Here is a 13171-nt window from a genome sequence, read left to right as displayed (position 1 = left end):
ATCTAAAATCGAATTAGGATTAATTATGCTTTATCCGGACAACACAATGCCATGCAGGGTGGCATGGGAGGTAGGTATTTGTCTTGTACAGCTATGGTTTAAATGGGTTATGGTTTAACATCTCCTTTATGTTAGCTAAGACTCCCATGGCTCTCCGTAGGGTTAAGCTTCTCTATGGCCTAAGCTGCTCTCTGTCTCTCTCTCTGTCTATTTTTTTCTGTCAGTCTCTCTCTCTGTCTCTCTCTTTTTCTGTCTCTCTGTCTCTGTTTCTCACTGTCTCTCTCTTTCTCTCTCTCTGCAGTCAGTGACTGGGTGGGTGCTATTCTTGTTCTAGGACAGAGGCACGGTCTGTCTGTCTGCTACACATGTCAAGAAGCTTGCTGAGCACTTAACACCTCTGTTCTAGCAGAAGACCCGGAGGACAGAAGCTTTTACGCATGGACTTCACTTCCTACAGGAGTTCCTACCTAAATCTCCACTATAACAGTTGCACTCTGCATCTGCGTTGTCCTCTTTTCTTATTAACCTTTTGTGTTGACTCAGTCACTCAAAATAAACAATTACCTTCAAGACAGAGACGTTAGGAAATGCAAAATAGCTTTTGTGGAGTGAAAATAAACAAGTCATGCAATTAGATGTTTTTCCTCCTAATGTAAGAGTGCCCCATAGTGAACAAGACATTGTCTCAATCATATAAACATACAATATAATACTATCGGGCAGTTTCCCAGACACAGATTAAGCCTAGTCCTGGACTTGAAAGCAGTTTTAATGGAGGTTCTCCATTGAGCATGCTTTTTAGTCCCAGGCTAAGCTTAATCTGTGTTCGGGAACCCGCCCCTATGTGTTATACAGAACGTAAGTCTATGGTCTCAGTAGACTTCAATCAGTAGCGTCTTGTGGCTCTGGGATTGGTTAGTAGCATCTCTTGCATCTCTTTGATTGGATGAGCTGTGAGCGGTGGCGTGCAGACAGGCAGACAGGTAGGCAGAGCGTGGCCCCGTGCGCAAGCAGTGACTGTGACACGCAGTGACACGCCTAACCCCCCTGCCCTCGTTTGGCATACCTCTCCAAACTGGCCTCACGCTTCTCGACCACGAAGGGTCCCGACGGCTGCCTGGACCTAGAGCCAGTCAGTCTGCAAGGCAAAACAATCATCCATTTCTGTGTCTACTGTAGTGTACACCCGCCATAGACATATAATCTATTTCTATTTATACATTACCCAGACACCACACTGGTATAGCGTTATCAATAGTCTGGCTTACGGTTCAGATGATGAAATTTAACTTTGAATGTCTCACCTGTTGTCTCAAAGCCTTTTAAACTAAGTATTAGAGATGATTATACAGGTAAACAACAACAAACACAACAAAATAGACAATGTAGAGATCTGAAATAATGCAAGGAATGCTCATACAATCCCTTAACCAATCCCCTGATCAAGTACACTCCCTCAGACCACATGTTGTCTCCTATGCTCCAACTCAAAGTAAGTACGTGGACGTGGACGTGGACGTGTTTAACTATTGTTGTGGGGAACAGAAGTCCCCACAAGAATAGTAAAAAAAATATGTTGGGACCAACTGGGGACATTTTATTAGTCCCCATGAGGTCAAATGCTATTTCTAGGGGGTTTAGGGTTAAGGTTAGAATTAGTGTTAGGGTTATAATTACCTTAAGGATTAGGGTTAGGATCTAGGGTTAGTTTTAGTTTTAGGGTTAGGGTTAGGGTTAATGTTAGGGTAAGAGTAAGAGTACGGGTTAGGGATTAGGGAAAATAGGATTTTGAATGGGACTGAATTGTGTGTCCCCACAAGGTTAGCTGTACAAGACTGTGTGTGTGTATGCATGCATCCATGTGTGTGTTTCTGTCTCACATATTGTAACATCTCTCCTCTGTAAATCCACACTGCATCAGATCATAACAACCATCTTATTTCCCCTGTTATTCACTCACTGGAGTGTATTGCTGTGGTGGTTTATCCTTCTTGTATGAAGTTCTCTGTGCTGTGTCTGACCTGTCCTTGTCTCTGGTTGCATCCCAAATGGCACCCTAATCCTTATATAGCGCACTACTTTTGACCAGGGCCCATAGTGCTCAGGTCAAAATGAGTGCACTATACGGGAATAGGATGCCATTTTGGATGCAACCTCATCTATTTTTCTCTGACATTTGAGAAACACATAAATCCATTCTTGCAGTATTTTTCTGTCATTCTCCTGAGGCTTTCGATTGTGTTTACACCATGTTTTCTCCCGTTATCGGAATGAAAGATGGAAGAGATTGGTGTCTACACAGACAGTAGTTATATTTTACACTCACTAGTCTGTGGAGCAGGTAATACATGCTGAGATATATAGTACTACACTCTTAGAAATAAGGTTATGGTATTATTCCTTGGGGTACAATAATATCAAAATACACATAATGTACCTTCAGAGGTACACATAATGATGTCAGATAGTACTGTTCGGTACCTTTCAGGGGACATGTCTGGATAAAGAGTATAATGGTACATTTTTGTACCCCATATTTTGCATATTAAGGTACAATAATCACACTCTCACTCTCAAAAATAGGGGTACATTTTTGTTTCCCAGGGTACAAACATATTTTGTGTACCCTCAATACCCACCATAAGGTACAATTATGAATGTTTGCCACCTAAAAGGAATTAACGGCTTTGTCACTGGGGTGGTACCTTAAATAGGCACATTTGTACCATCATTATTATTATGATCCTATTTCCCAGCATGCTCTACTGCAGGTAGATGCTTTTAGAATAGTTTTTAACATCTTTATTTGTGAATGTACATTGATTGATTAATCGTATGCTACACAAGATAACAATACGTTTTTCTAAACTAATCCAATCAGTTAGTTAGATTTTTTGCACCCATTACCGAAATGGTTGTTCAAGTTTAAATGGCTTAGGTAATCTCCTCACAATGTTCCTAACCCTGACAGTCATTATAAATGCAGGTTGCGGATGAATAAATTCACACCCCTTGACTTTTTCCACATTTTGTTATGTTACAGCCTTATTCTAAAATGGATGAAAAAATATATATATATCATCATCAATCTACACACAATACCCCATAATGACAAAGCAAAAAACAGTTGTTTTGAAATTTTTGCAAATTTATAAAAAATAACAAACAGAAAAACCTTATTTACATAAGTATTCAGACCCTTTGCTATGAGACTCGAAATTGAGCTCAGGTGCATCCTATTTCCATTGATCATCCTTGAGATGTTTTTTCAACTTGATTGGAGTCCACCTGTGGTAAATGTAATTGATTAGACATGATTTGGAAAGGCACACACCTGTCTCTATAAGGTCCCATAGTTGACAGTGCATGTCAGAGCAAAAACCAACCCATGAGGTCGAAAGAATTGTCCGCAGAGCTCCGAGACAGGATCGTGTTGAGGCACATAATTTTATTTTTTATTTTTTTATTTTTTTCACCTTTATTTAACCAGGTAAGCCAGTTGAGAACAAGTTCTCATTTACAACTGCGACCTGGTCAAGATAAAGCAAAGAAGTGCGATAAATACAACAACACAGAGTTACATATGGTTACATATGGGGTAAAAAAATAAAAATAGTCAAAAATACAACAGAAAATATATATACAGTGTGTGCAAATGTAGCAAGTTATGGAGGTAAGGCAATATATAGGCTATAGTGCAAATTAATTACAATTAGTATTAACACTGGAATGCTAGATGTGCAAGAGATTATGTGCAAATAGAGATACTGGGGTGCAAAGGAGCAAAATAAATAACAATATAGGGATGAGGTAGTTGGGTGGGCTAATTTCAGATGGGCTGTGTACAGGTGCAGTGATCGGTAAGGTGCTCTGACAACTGATGCTTAAAGTTAGTGAGGGAGATAAGAGTCTCCAGCTTCAGAGATTTTTGCAATTCATTCCAGTCATTGGCAGCAGAGAACTGGAAGGAATGGCGGCCAAAGGAGGTGTTGGCTTTGGGAATGACCAGTGAGATATACCTGCTGGAGCGCAGACTACGGGTGGGTGCTGCTATGGTGACCAATGAGCTAAGATAAGGCGGGGATTTTGCCTAGCAGTGATTTATAGATGGCCTGGAGCCAGTGGGTTTGACGACGAACATGTAGTGAGGACCAGCCAACAAGAGCGTACAGGTCACAGTGGTGGGTAGTGTATGGGGCTTTGGAGACAAAACGGATGGCACTGTGATAGACTACATCCAATTTGCTGAGTAGAGTGTTGGAGGCTATTTTGTAAATGACATCGCCGAAGTCAAGGATCGGTAGGATAGTCAGTTTTACGAGGGCATGTTTGGCAGCATGAGTGAAGGAGGCTTTGTTGCGAAATAGGAAGCCGATTCTAGATTTAACTTTGGATTGGAGATTCTTAATGTGAGTCTGGAAGGAGAGTTTACAGTCTAACCAGACACCTAGGTATTTGTAGTTGTCCACATACTCTAGGTCAGACCCGTCGAGAGTGGTGATTCTAGTCGGGTGGGCGGGTGCCAGCAGCGTTCGATTGAAAAGCATGCATTTAGTTTTACTAGTGTTTAAGAGCAGTTGGAGGCTACTGAAGGAGTGTTGTATGGCATTGAAGCTCGTTTGGAGGTTTGTTAACACAGTGTCCAATGAAGGGCCAGATGTATACAAAATGGTGTCGTCTGCGTAGAGGTGGATCTGAGAGTCACCAGCAGCAAGAGCGACATCATTGATATACACAGAGAAAAGTGTCGGCCCAAGAATTGAACCCTGTGGCACCCCCATAGAGACTGCCATAGGTCCAGACAACAGGCCCTCCGATTTGACACACTGAACTCTATTTGAGAAGTAGTTGGTGAACCAGGCGAGGCAGTCATTTGAGAAACCAAGGCTATTTAGTCTGCCAATAAGAATGCGGTGGTTGACAGAGTCGAAAGCCTTGGCCAGGTCGATGAAGACGGCTGCACAGTACTGTCTATTATCAATCGCGGTTATAATATCATTTAGGACCTTGAGCGTGGCTGAAGTGCACCCATGACCAGCTCGGAAACCGGATTGCATAGCGGAGAAGGTACGGTGGTATTCGAAATGGTCGGTGATCTGTTTGTTAACTTGGCTTTCAAATACTTTCGAAAGGCAGGGCAGGATGGATATAGGTCTGTAGCAGTTTGGATCTAGAGTGTCACCCCCTTTGAAGAGGGGGATGACCGCGGCAGCTTTCCAATCTCTGGGGATCTCAGACGTTACGAAAGAAAGGTTGAACAGACTAGTAATAGGGGTTGCGACAATTTCGGCGGCTAGTTTTAGAAAGAAAGGGTCCAGATTGTCTAGCCCAGCTGATTTGTAGGGGTCCAGATTTTGCAGCTCTTTCAGAACATCAGCTGTCTGAATTTGTGTGAAGGAGAAGCGGGGGGGGCATGGGCAAGTTGCATGGGCAACTTGCATCCCATGCCCATGCAACTGTGGGGAAAGGTACCAAAACATTTCTGCAGCATCGAAGATCTCCAAGACCACAGTGGCCTCCATCATTCTTAAATGGAAGACGTTTGGAACCACCAAGACTCTTCCTATAGCTGGCCGCCCGGCCAAACTGAGCAATCGGTGGAGAAGCACCTTGGTAAGTGAAGTGACCAAGAACCCAATGGTCACTCTGACAGAGCTCCAGAGTTCCTCTGTGGAGATGGGAGAAGCTTGCAGAAGGATAACTATCTCTGAAGCACTCCACCAATCAGGCCTTTATGGTAGAGTGGCCAGACGGAAGCGACTCCTCAGTAAAAGGCACATGACAGCCCACTTGGAGTTTGCCAAATGGCACCTAAAAGACTCTCAGACCATGAGAAACAAGAATCTCTGGTCTGATGAAACCAATATTGAACTCCTGGCCTGAATACCAAGCGTCACGTCTGGAGGAAACCTGGCACCATCCCTACAGTGAAACATGGTGGTGGCAGCATCATGCTGTGGGGATGTTTTTCAGCGGCAGGGACTGGGAGACTAGTCAGGATCGAGGGAAAGATGAACGGAGCAAAGTACAGAGAGATCCTTGATGAAAACCTGCTCCAGAGCACTCAGGACCTCAGACTGGGGCGATGGTTCACCTTCCAACAAGACAACAACCCTAAGCACACAGACAAGACAACGCAGGAGTGGCTTTGGGACAAGTCTCTGAATGTCCTTGAATGGCCCAGACAGAGCCCGGACTTGAACCCGATCTGTATAGACCTGAAAATAGCTGTGCAGCGACACTCCCCATCCAACCCGACAGAGCTTGAGAGGATCTGCAGAGAAGAATGGGAGAAACTCCCAAAACACAGGTTGCCAAGCTTGTAGGGTCATCCCCAAGAAGACTCAAGGCTGTAATCGCTGACAAAGGTGCTTCAACAAAGTACTGAGTAAAGGGTCTGAATACTTATGTAAATGTGACATGTCATTTTTTTTTTTTGTAATACAATTGCACACCAACAAATTATGGGGTATTGTCATTATGGGGTATTGGTGTAGATTGATGAGGACATTATTTTTTTTAAATACATTTTAGAATAAGGCTGTAACGTAACAAAATGTGGAAAAAGTCAAGGGGTCTGAATACTTTCCGAATGCACTGTATGCAGGACATCCTTTAACCAGGATTTTTTGAAAATCTGGGATTTAAGGGAATATTACTGGAATTGTGCAAGCCTACTTGCAGGCCTGAGGTGGCCTGTAAACCATGAGTTTCAGGCCACTGTATTAGGGTAAAACTAGGCCTAAAAATAAGGTCTGATAATGTACGTAATGTATGGTCATAAAGAGTTAAATTTTAATGATAATATATGCCTAGGAACTCACTTGGTGAAGGCCACAATTCTAAAATTGTATGAATTCAACAACCATGTCTCTGTCACTAACACATACAGTCATGGGTGGTAACGCTACAATTCACTCAAAAAGACACAGTGGAAAATTATATTGGAGGTGTGGCTTAGTGGGGGCGTGGCTTTCTGTTTGATTTCTGGCTATCTGTGAATGGAAATGTTGTACCAGTTTAACTGGTCTATGGTAGAGATACATTGTTGCCACTTACAGTACATAGAACAAATGGCTTTGTCACTGTGGCGGTACTATATATAAAATGTAAAAAAGCATACTTTTGTACCTGTGGAGAATGATACTGTACCTATAAATAAAAGTAGGAGGACCTTACAGGGTACCACCCCAGTGACAAGCGATTGTAACCCTTTAGGAACAAATCTAACCCTTTATTTCTGAGAGTGTACAAAAGAAAACACTATATCAGAAACAATTCACTCAGACCTAAATGCCAAAAAAAAAAGTTGTAACTTACACTGAGGTAAAAGTTAAAGGTTTGTTAGTTTGACAGCTGTATTTGCCTTTATCTTCATGCATATTGAGAGTGATTCTGTCATAATGTCATTGTGTTATACTGTCAAGAGTCTACAGTATCTCTCATTGTGTTATACTGTCAAGAGTCTACAGTATCTCTCATTGTGTTATACTGTCAAGAGTCTACAGCAGGGGTGTCAAACATCCGGCCCGCGGGCCGGATCAGGCCCGCAAATGGGTTTAATCCGGCCCGCGAGATGATTAAAAAAAATAAAAATAAAAAATAAAAAAAATTATAACAATTTTGTAAAGTATAAAAATGCGCTGCAATTTTTCAATAAAATAAACTGCTGTTCCAATTGCGTCCACTGGATGGCGCAATAGCAATTGTGTTAAGCAAGCAAACTGTTTATACCGGGGCAGAGCAAGTAGGTCAAGCACGTGCAGCCAATGAGCTACTTTGTTTTGCCCGCAATATTTATTACGGCTTCTACTTTTAACATTATGTGCTTTGGCACCCTCATTGCCCCAATATGTCTCTGTCAAAAAAGAGAAAAGTGGACGCAGAGTGCAGAGTGTTTCAAGAATCCGAATCCGATTTATTCACGGAATTGAATGGGAAAGCTGTATGTTTGGTGTGTTCAGAGCATGTTGCAGTGCTGAAAGAATATAACCTTCGTCGCCACTATGTGAGTCTTCATGCCGACAAATATGACAACTTTCAAGGACAGCGGAGATGAGAGAAGGTGAATGAACTGTTGGCGGGTCTGAAGAAACAGCAGTCTGTGTTTACTCACAGCCGAGACATCAGTGACGCTGCAGTGAAAGCTAGCTACCTCATTGCTAATGAAATCGCAGTGGCTTCAAAACCATTTAGTGAGGGTGAATTTGTAAAAACATGCATGATGAAGGCAGCGGAGATTGTGTGCCCTGAAAAGCGGCAGGCTTTTGCAAATATCAGCCTGACAAGAAACACAGTTGCAGACAGGATTTCCGATCTTTCAGTGGATTTGGACAGCCAGTTGAAGCAAAAAGTAAAGTCATTTATTGCGTTTTCGGTTGCAATTGATGAAAGCACGGACATTACAGATGTTGCACAACTGGCCATTTTCATCCGCGGAGTTGATGACACATTGACCGTCACCGAGGAGTTCGTGGAGTTGGTGCCGATGACAGATACAACGACAGCAGCTGATATTTTTACCGCACTCGTCGGCGCGCTGGACAGGGTCGGAGTGGACTGGTCCCGCGCTGTCAGCCTGGCTACAGATGGTGCGCCCTCAATGATCGGGAAAAAAGCAGGCGTTGTGACAAAGTTCAGAGAGAAAGTGCAATCTGCAAATGGAGGACGTGATTTTTTGACTTTTCACTGTATTTTGCACCAGGAGGCTTTGTGTTGCAAGTCATTAAAGAAGGATAACGTCATGAAGGTGGTCATCCAAACTGTTAATTTCATCCGATCCAGAAGCCTGAATCACCGTCAGTTTGACAGCCTTCTCAGAGAGAAAGACCACATCTATGGCCTGCCATACCACACTGAGGTAAGATGGTTAAGCCGAGGTGCTGTGCTGAGGCGTTTCTTTGATTTACGAGAAGAAATTGAACAGTTCATGGAAGAAAAGGGCAAACCAGTGTTAGAATTTCATTCCGCAGAATGGATGCAGGACCTTGCATTTATGGTGGATGTTACAGAGCACCTGAATAACTTGAACAAACAGCTGCAAGGGCGCAACAAAGTTGTCACGCAGTATTATGACAGCATACGTTCTTTCAAGTTGAAGCTGTCATTGTGGGAGACGCAACTTGCCGGTGGTGATGCAGCTCACTTCCCCTGTCTGAAAAATGTGTGCGCGACCCAACATGTGGCAGACATGAAGCGGTTCAAAGATAAAATAACGTGACTGTTACGGGAGTTTGAGCAACGCTTTCAGATTTATGTTTATATGTTTTTATGTTGATGTGCTATTGTTTTTAATTGATTTTATTTTATTTGTATATTTAACCTATTCTTGACTCTGTGGTTCTTGCACTTGTTTGGGGAACAGTATTTCATTATTTTTATCTACATTTCTGCCTGATAAATGACACCCTGATATAGTTCTGTGATCTGTGATATACTTCTGTGAATCACTGAGGCATTGTGTGTTTGTGTGTTCTTTGTCCTCAGAACTTTCAAATAACTTGAGGTGTTTTATGATTAATAGTGATGTTGTGCTTTTGGACACTGTCCTCAGGCTCCAGCTTTATGTTTATATGTTTTTATGTTGATGTGCTATTGTTTTTAATTGTTTTTATTTTATTTGTATATTTAACCTATTCTTGACTCTGTGGTTCTTGCACTTGTTTGGGGAACAGGATTTCATTATTTTTATCTACATTTCTGCCTGAGAAATGACACCCTGATATAGTTCTGTGATCTGTGAAACAGTTCTGTTAATCACTGAGGCATTGTGTGTTTGTGTGTTCTTTTTCTTTAGAATTTTCAAATAAACTTGACGTGTTTTATGATTAATAGTGATGTTGTGCTTGTACTATTTTGGACACACTGTCCTCAGGCTCCAACTTTATGTTGTATGTTGATCGTATTAAAACAAAGAAAACAATCTGAAGTTGTTGTTTTTAAGTTATATATACCATGATTTTTCTGGTCCGGCCCACTTGGGAATAGATTTCCCTCCATGTGGCCCCTGAGCTAAAATGAGTTTGACACCCCTGGTCTATAGTATCTCTCATTGTGTTATACTGTCAAGAGTCTACAGTATCTCTCATTGTGTTATACTGTCAAGAGTCTACAGTATCTCTCATTGTGTTATACTGTCATCTGTAACTCACCCTTCATAGAGATTGCAGGTGTCCACACAGATGCGTCCCCTACTGAAGTAGCGACAGGATAGGCACTGGTCTGGTCCCGGCCCCCAGCAGCCAGCGTCCGAACACAGAGGGTCACACACCATCCGCTCAGTAGCTGAGAAACACAAGAACACAGGTCAGAGTTAAGGTTAGGGTTAGGGGGTAGACAGAAGGTCAAACACCATCCACAGTAGCATGACAGGGTTAGGTACTGGACACTGATAATAATTATAAATGTTTTACTTTAACTGAAAGGATATGGGTGGAGCCATTGGCTACCAAAAGGGGTGAAATTACTTAAGTTCTAAAGAAGGCTACAAGGCCTTTTTTACATTTTAGTAATTTACCAGACACTCTTATCCAGAATAACTTCCAGGAGCAATTAGGGTTAAGTGCTTTGCTCAAGGGCACATTGACAGATTTCTCACCTAGTCAGCTTGGGGAAGTGGCCCAACACTCTTAACCGCTAGGCTACCTGCCGCCCTCATACAGTATCTCAATAACCCATCACCAATAAGCCAGCATCAACAATCCAACCTTGCTCTTTTTAAAGAAAACAACACAACTAAGTGACCCAATGCCTGCAACTCAGCAGTTGGCTGAACCAAACAACAGAGTGTGTGTTCATATAAGACCAGTCAGTCAAACAGTGGTTTCAACTCTTGGTCCATCTGAGGGAGGGTGGATCCATGGTCACATGCTAATTGTCTAGACTGGACTGTCTGTCTGTCTGTCTGTCTGTCTGTCTGTCTGTCTGTCTGTCTGTCTGTCTGTCTGTCTGTCTGTCTGTCTGTCTGTCTGTCTGTCTGTCTGTCTGTCTGCCATCTGGAATAGGTAATGGCAGCCAGACCCACCATGAAGATTTATCTCAAAGTCCCTTTGTTGGAAGTGCATAGTGAAATTACAGCATGTACAGTGATGGAAAAAAGTATTTGATCCCCTGCTGATTTTGTACGTTTGCCCACTGACAAAGACATGATCAGTCTATAATTTTAATGGTAGGTTTATTTGAACAGTGAGAGACAGAATAACAACAAACAAATCCAGAAAAACGCATGTCAAAAATGTTAGAAATTGATTTACATTTTAATGAGGGAAATAAGTATTTGACCCCTCTGCAAAACATGACTTAGTAGTACTTGGTGGCAAAACCCTTGTTGGCAATCACAGAGGTCAGACATTTCTTGTAGTTGGCCACCAGGTTTGCACACATTTCAGGAGGGATTTTGTCCCACTCCTCTTTGCAGATCTTCTCGAAGTCATTAAGGTTTCGAGGCTGACGTTTGGCAACTCAAACCTTCAGCTCCCTCCACAGATTTTCTATGGGATTATGGTCTGGAGACTGGCTAGGCCACTCCAGGACCTTAATGTGCTTCTTCTTGAGCCACTCCTTTGTTGCCTTGGCTGTATGTTTTGGGTCATTATCATGCTGGAATACCCATCCACAACCCATTTTCAATGCCCTGGCTGAGGGAAGGAGGTTCTCACCCAAGATTTGATGGTATATGGCCCCGTCCATCGTCCCTTTGATGCGGTGAAGTTGTCCTGTTCCCTTAGCAGAAAAACACGCCCAAAGCATAATGTTTCCACCTCCATGTTTGATGGTGGGGATGGTGTTCTTGGGGTCATAGGCAGCATTCCTCCTCCTCCAAACACGGCGAGTTGAGTTGATGCCAAAGAGCTCAATTTTGGTCTCATCTGACCACAACACTTTCACCCAGTTCTCCTCTGAATCATTCAGATGTTCATTGGCAAACTTCAGACGGGCCTGTATATGTGCTTTCTTGAGCAGGGGGACCTTGCGGGCGCTGCAGGATTTCAGTCCTTCACGGCGTAGTGTGTTACCAATTGTTTTCTTGGTGACTATGGTCCCAGATGCCTTGAGATCATTGACAAGATCCTCCCGTGTAGTTCTGGGCTGATTCCTCACCGTTCTCATGATCATTGCAACTCCACAAGGTGAGATCTTGCATGGAGACCCAGGCCGAGGGAGATTGACAGTTATTTTGTGATTCTTCCATTTGCGAATAATCGTACCAACTGTTGTCACCTTCTCACCAAGCTGCTTGGCGATGGTCTTGTAGCCCATTCCAGCCTTGTGTAGGTCTACAATGTTGTCCCTGACATCCTTGGAGAGCTCTTTGGTCTTGGCCATGGTGGAGAGTTTGGAATCTGATTGATTGATTGCTTCTGTGGACAGGTGTCTTTTATACAGGTAACAAGCTGAGATTAGGAGCACTCCCTTTAAGAGTGTGCTCCTAATCTCAGCTCGTTACCTGTATAAAAGACACCTGGGAGCCAGAAATCTTTCTGATTGAGAGGGGGTCAAATACTTATTTCCCTCATTAAAATGCAAATCAATTTATAACATTTTTGACATGCGTCTTTCTGGATTTTGTTGTTGTTATTCTGTCTCTCACTGTTCAAATAAACCTACCATTAAAATTATAGACTGATCATTTTTTGTCAGTGGGCAAACATATAAAATCAGCAGGGGATCAAATACTTTTTTCCCTCACTGTATCTAACAAAGCAGAGCTACAGCAGAGAGGGAGAGACATGCCCAATGCACATCTATCTCAAAGATCCATTGTAAGAAGTAAGTAATCCCGGTTGGAAGATTCCCAGAATCAGGAGGGATTAACCAGGAAATCCGTAATTCTCCAACCAGGATTTCTGGAAAACCTGGGAATTTGGGGAAAGTTACCGGATTTTTGCAACCCTAATCTGTCAGTAGAGTGCAGAGGTAGAGAGGAAGACAGACAGACAGGTCTGTGAGAGGAGACCCACTACGGAGCTGAATGTGGACCCAGCTGTAGCTGTGTTCTCCCATTATAATAGTGCTGACCAAACAGTGACGGGGTACTAAAGTAGCTTGAGTAACACCTGGATGTACAAGCTAACTATGATGACAAACGATAAAACAAGGGGAAACAAAAGGGGGGAAAAGAAAGACAGACAGTTGAACATTAGCCTTTAACTCTATCATCTCTTTTCAGCAT

At 42.6% G+C, this 13171-nt stretch overlaps 1 pseudogene across 1 annotated transcript in view; it reads right to left on the bottom strand.

The window, feature by feature from the left end:
* Positions 1-13171, bottom strand: part of LOC311128815 (receptor tyrosine-protein kinase erbB-4-like) — a 506504-nt pseudogene that overhangs the window by 88827 nt on the left and 404506 nt on the right. Inside the window, exon 6 of the transcript in view lies at positions 10152-10284. The product of the transcript in view is annotated as a receptor tyrosine-protein kinase erbB-4-like (transcript). The remainder of the gene's footprint in view (positions 1-10151; positions 10285-13171) is intronic.

This window comes from Coregonus lavaretus (assembly GCF_964263955.1).
Source record: "Coregonus lavaretus genome assembly, chromosome: 5".
In the NCBI taxonomy this organism is placed as follows: domain Eukaryota; kingdom Metazoa; phylum Chordata; class Actinopteri; order Salmoniformes; family Salmonidae; genus Coregonus; species Coregonus lavaretus.
The sequence above is the reverse complement of the archived record's forward strand: the minus strand, read 5'-3'. Positions and strand labels throughout refer to the sequence as shown.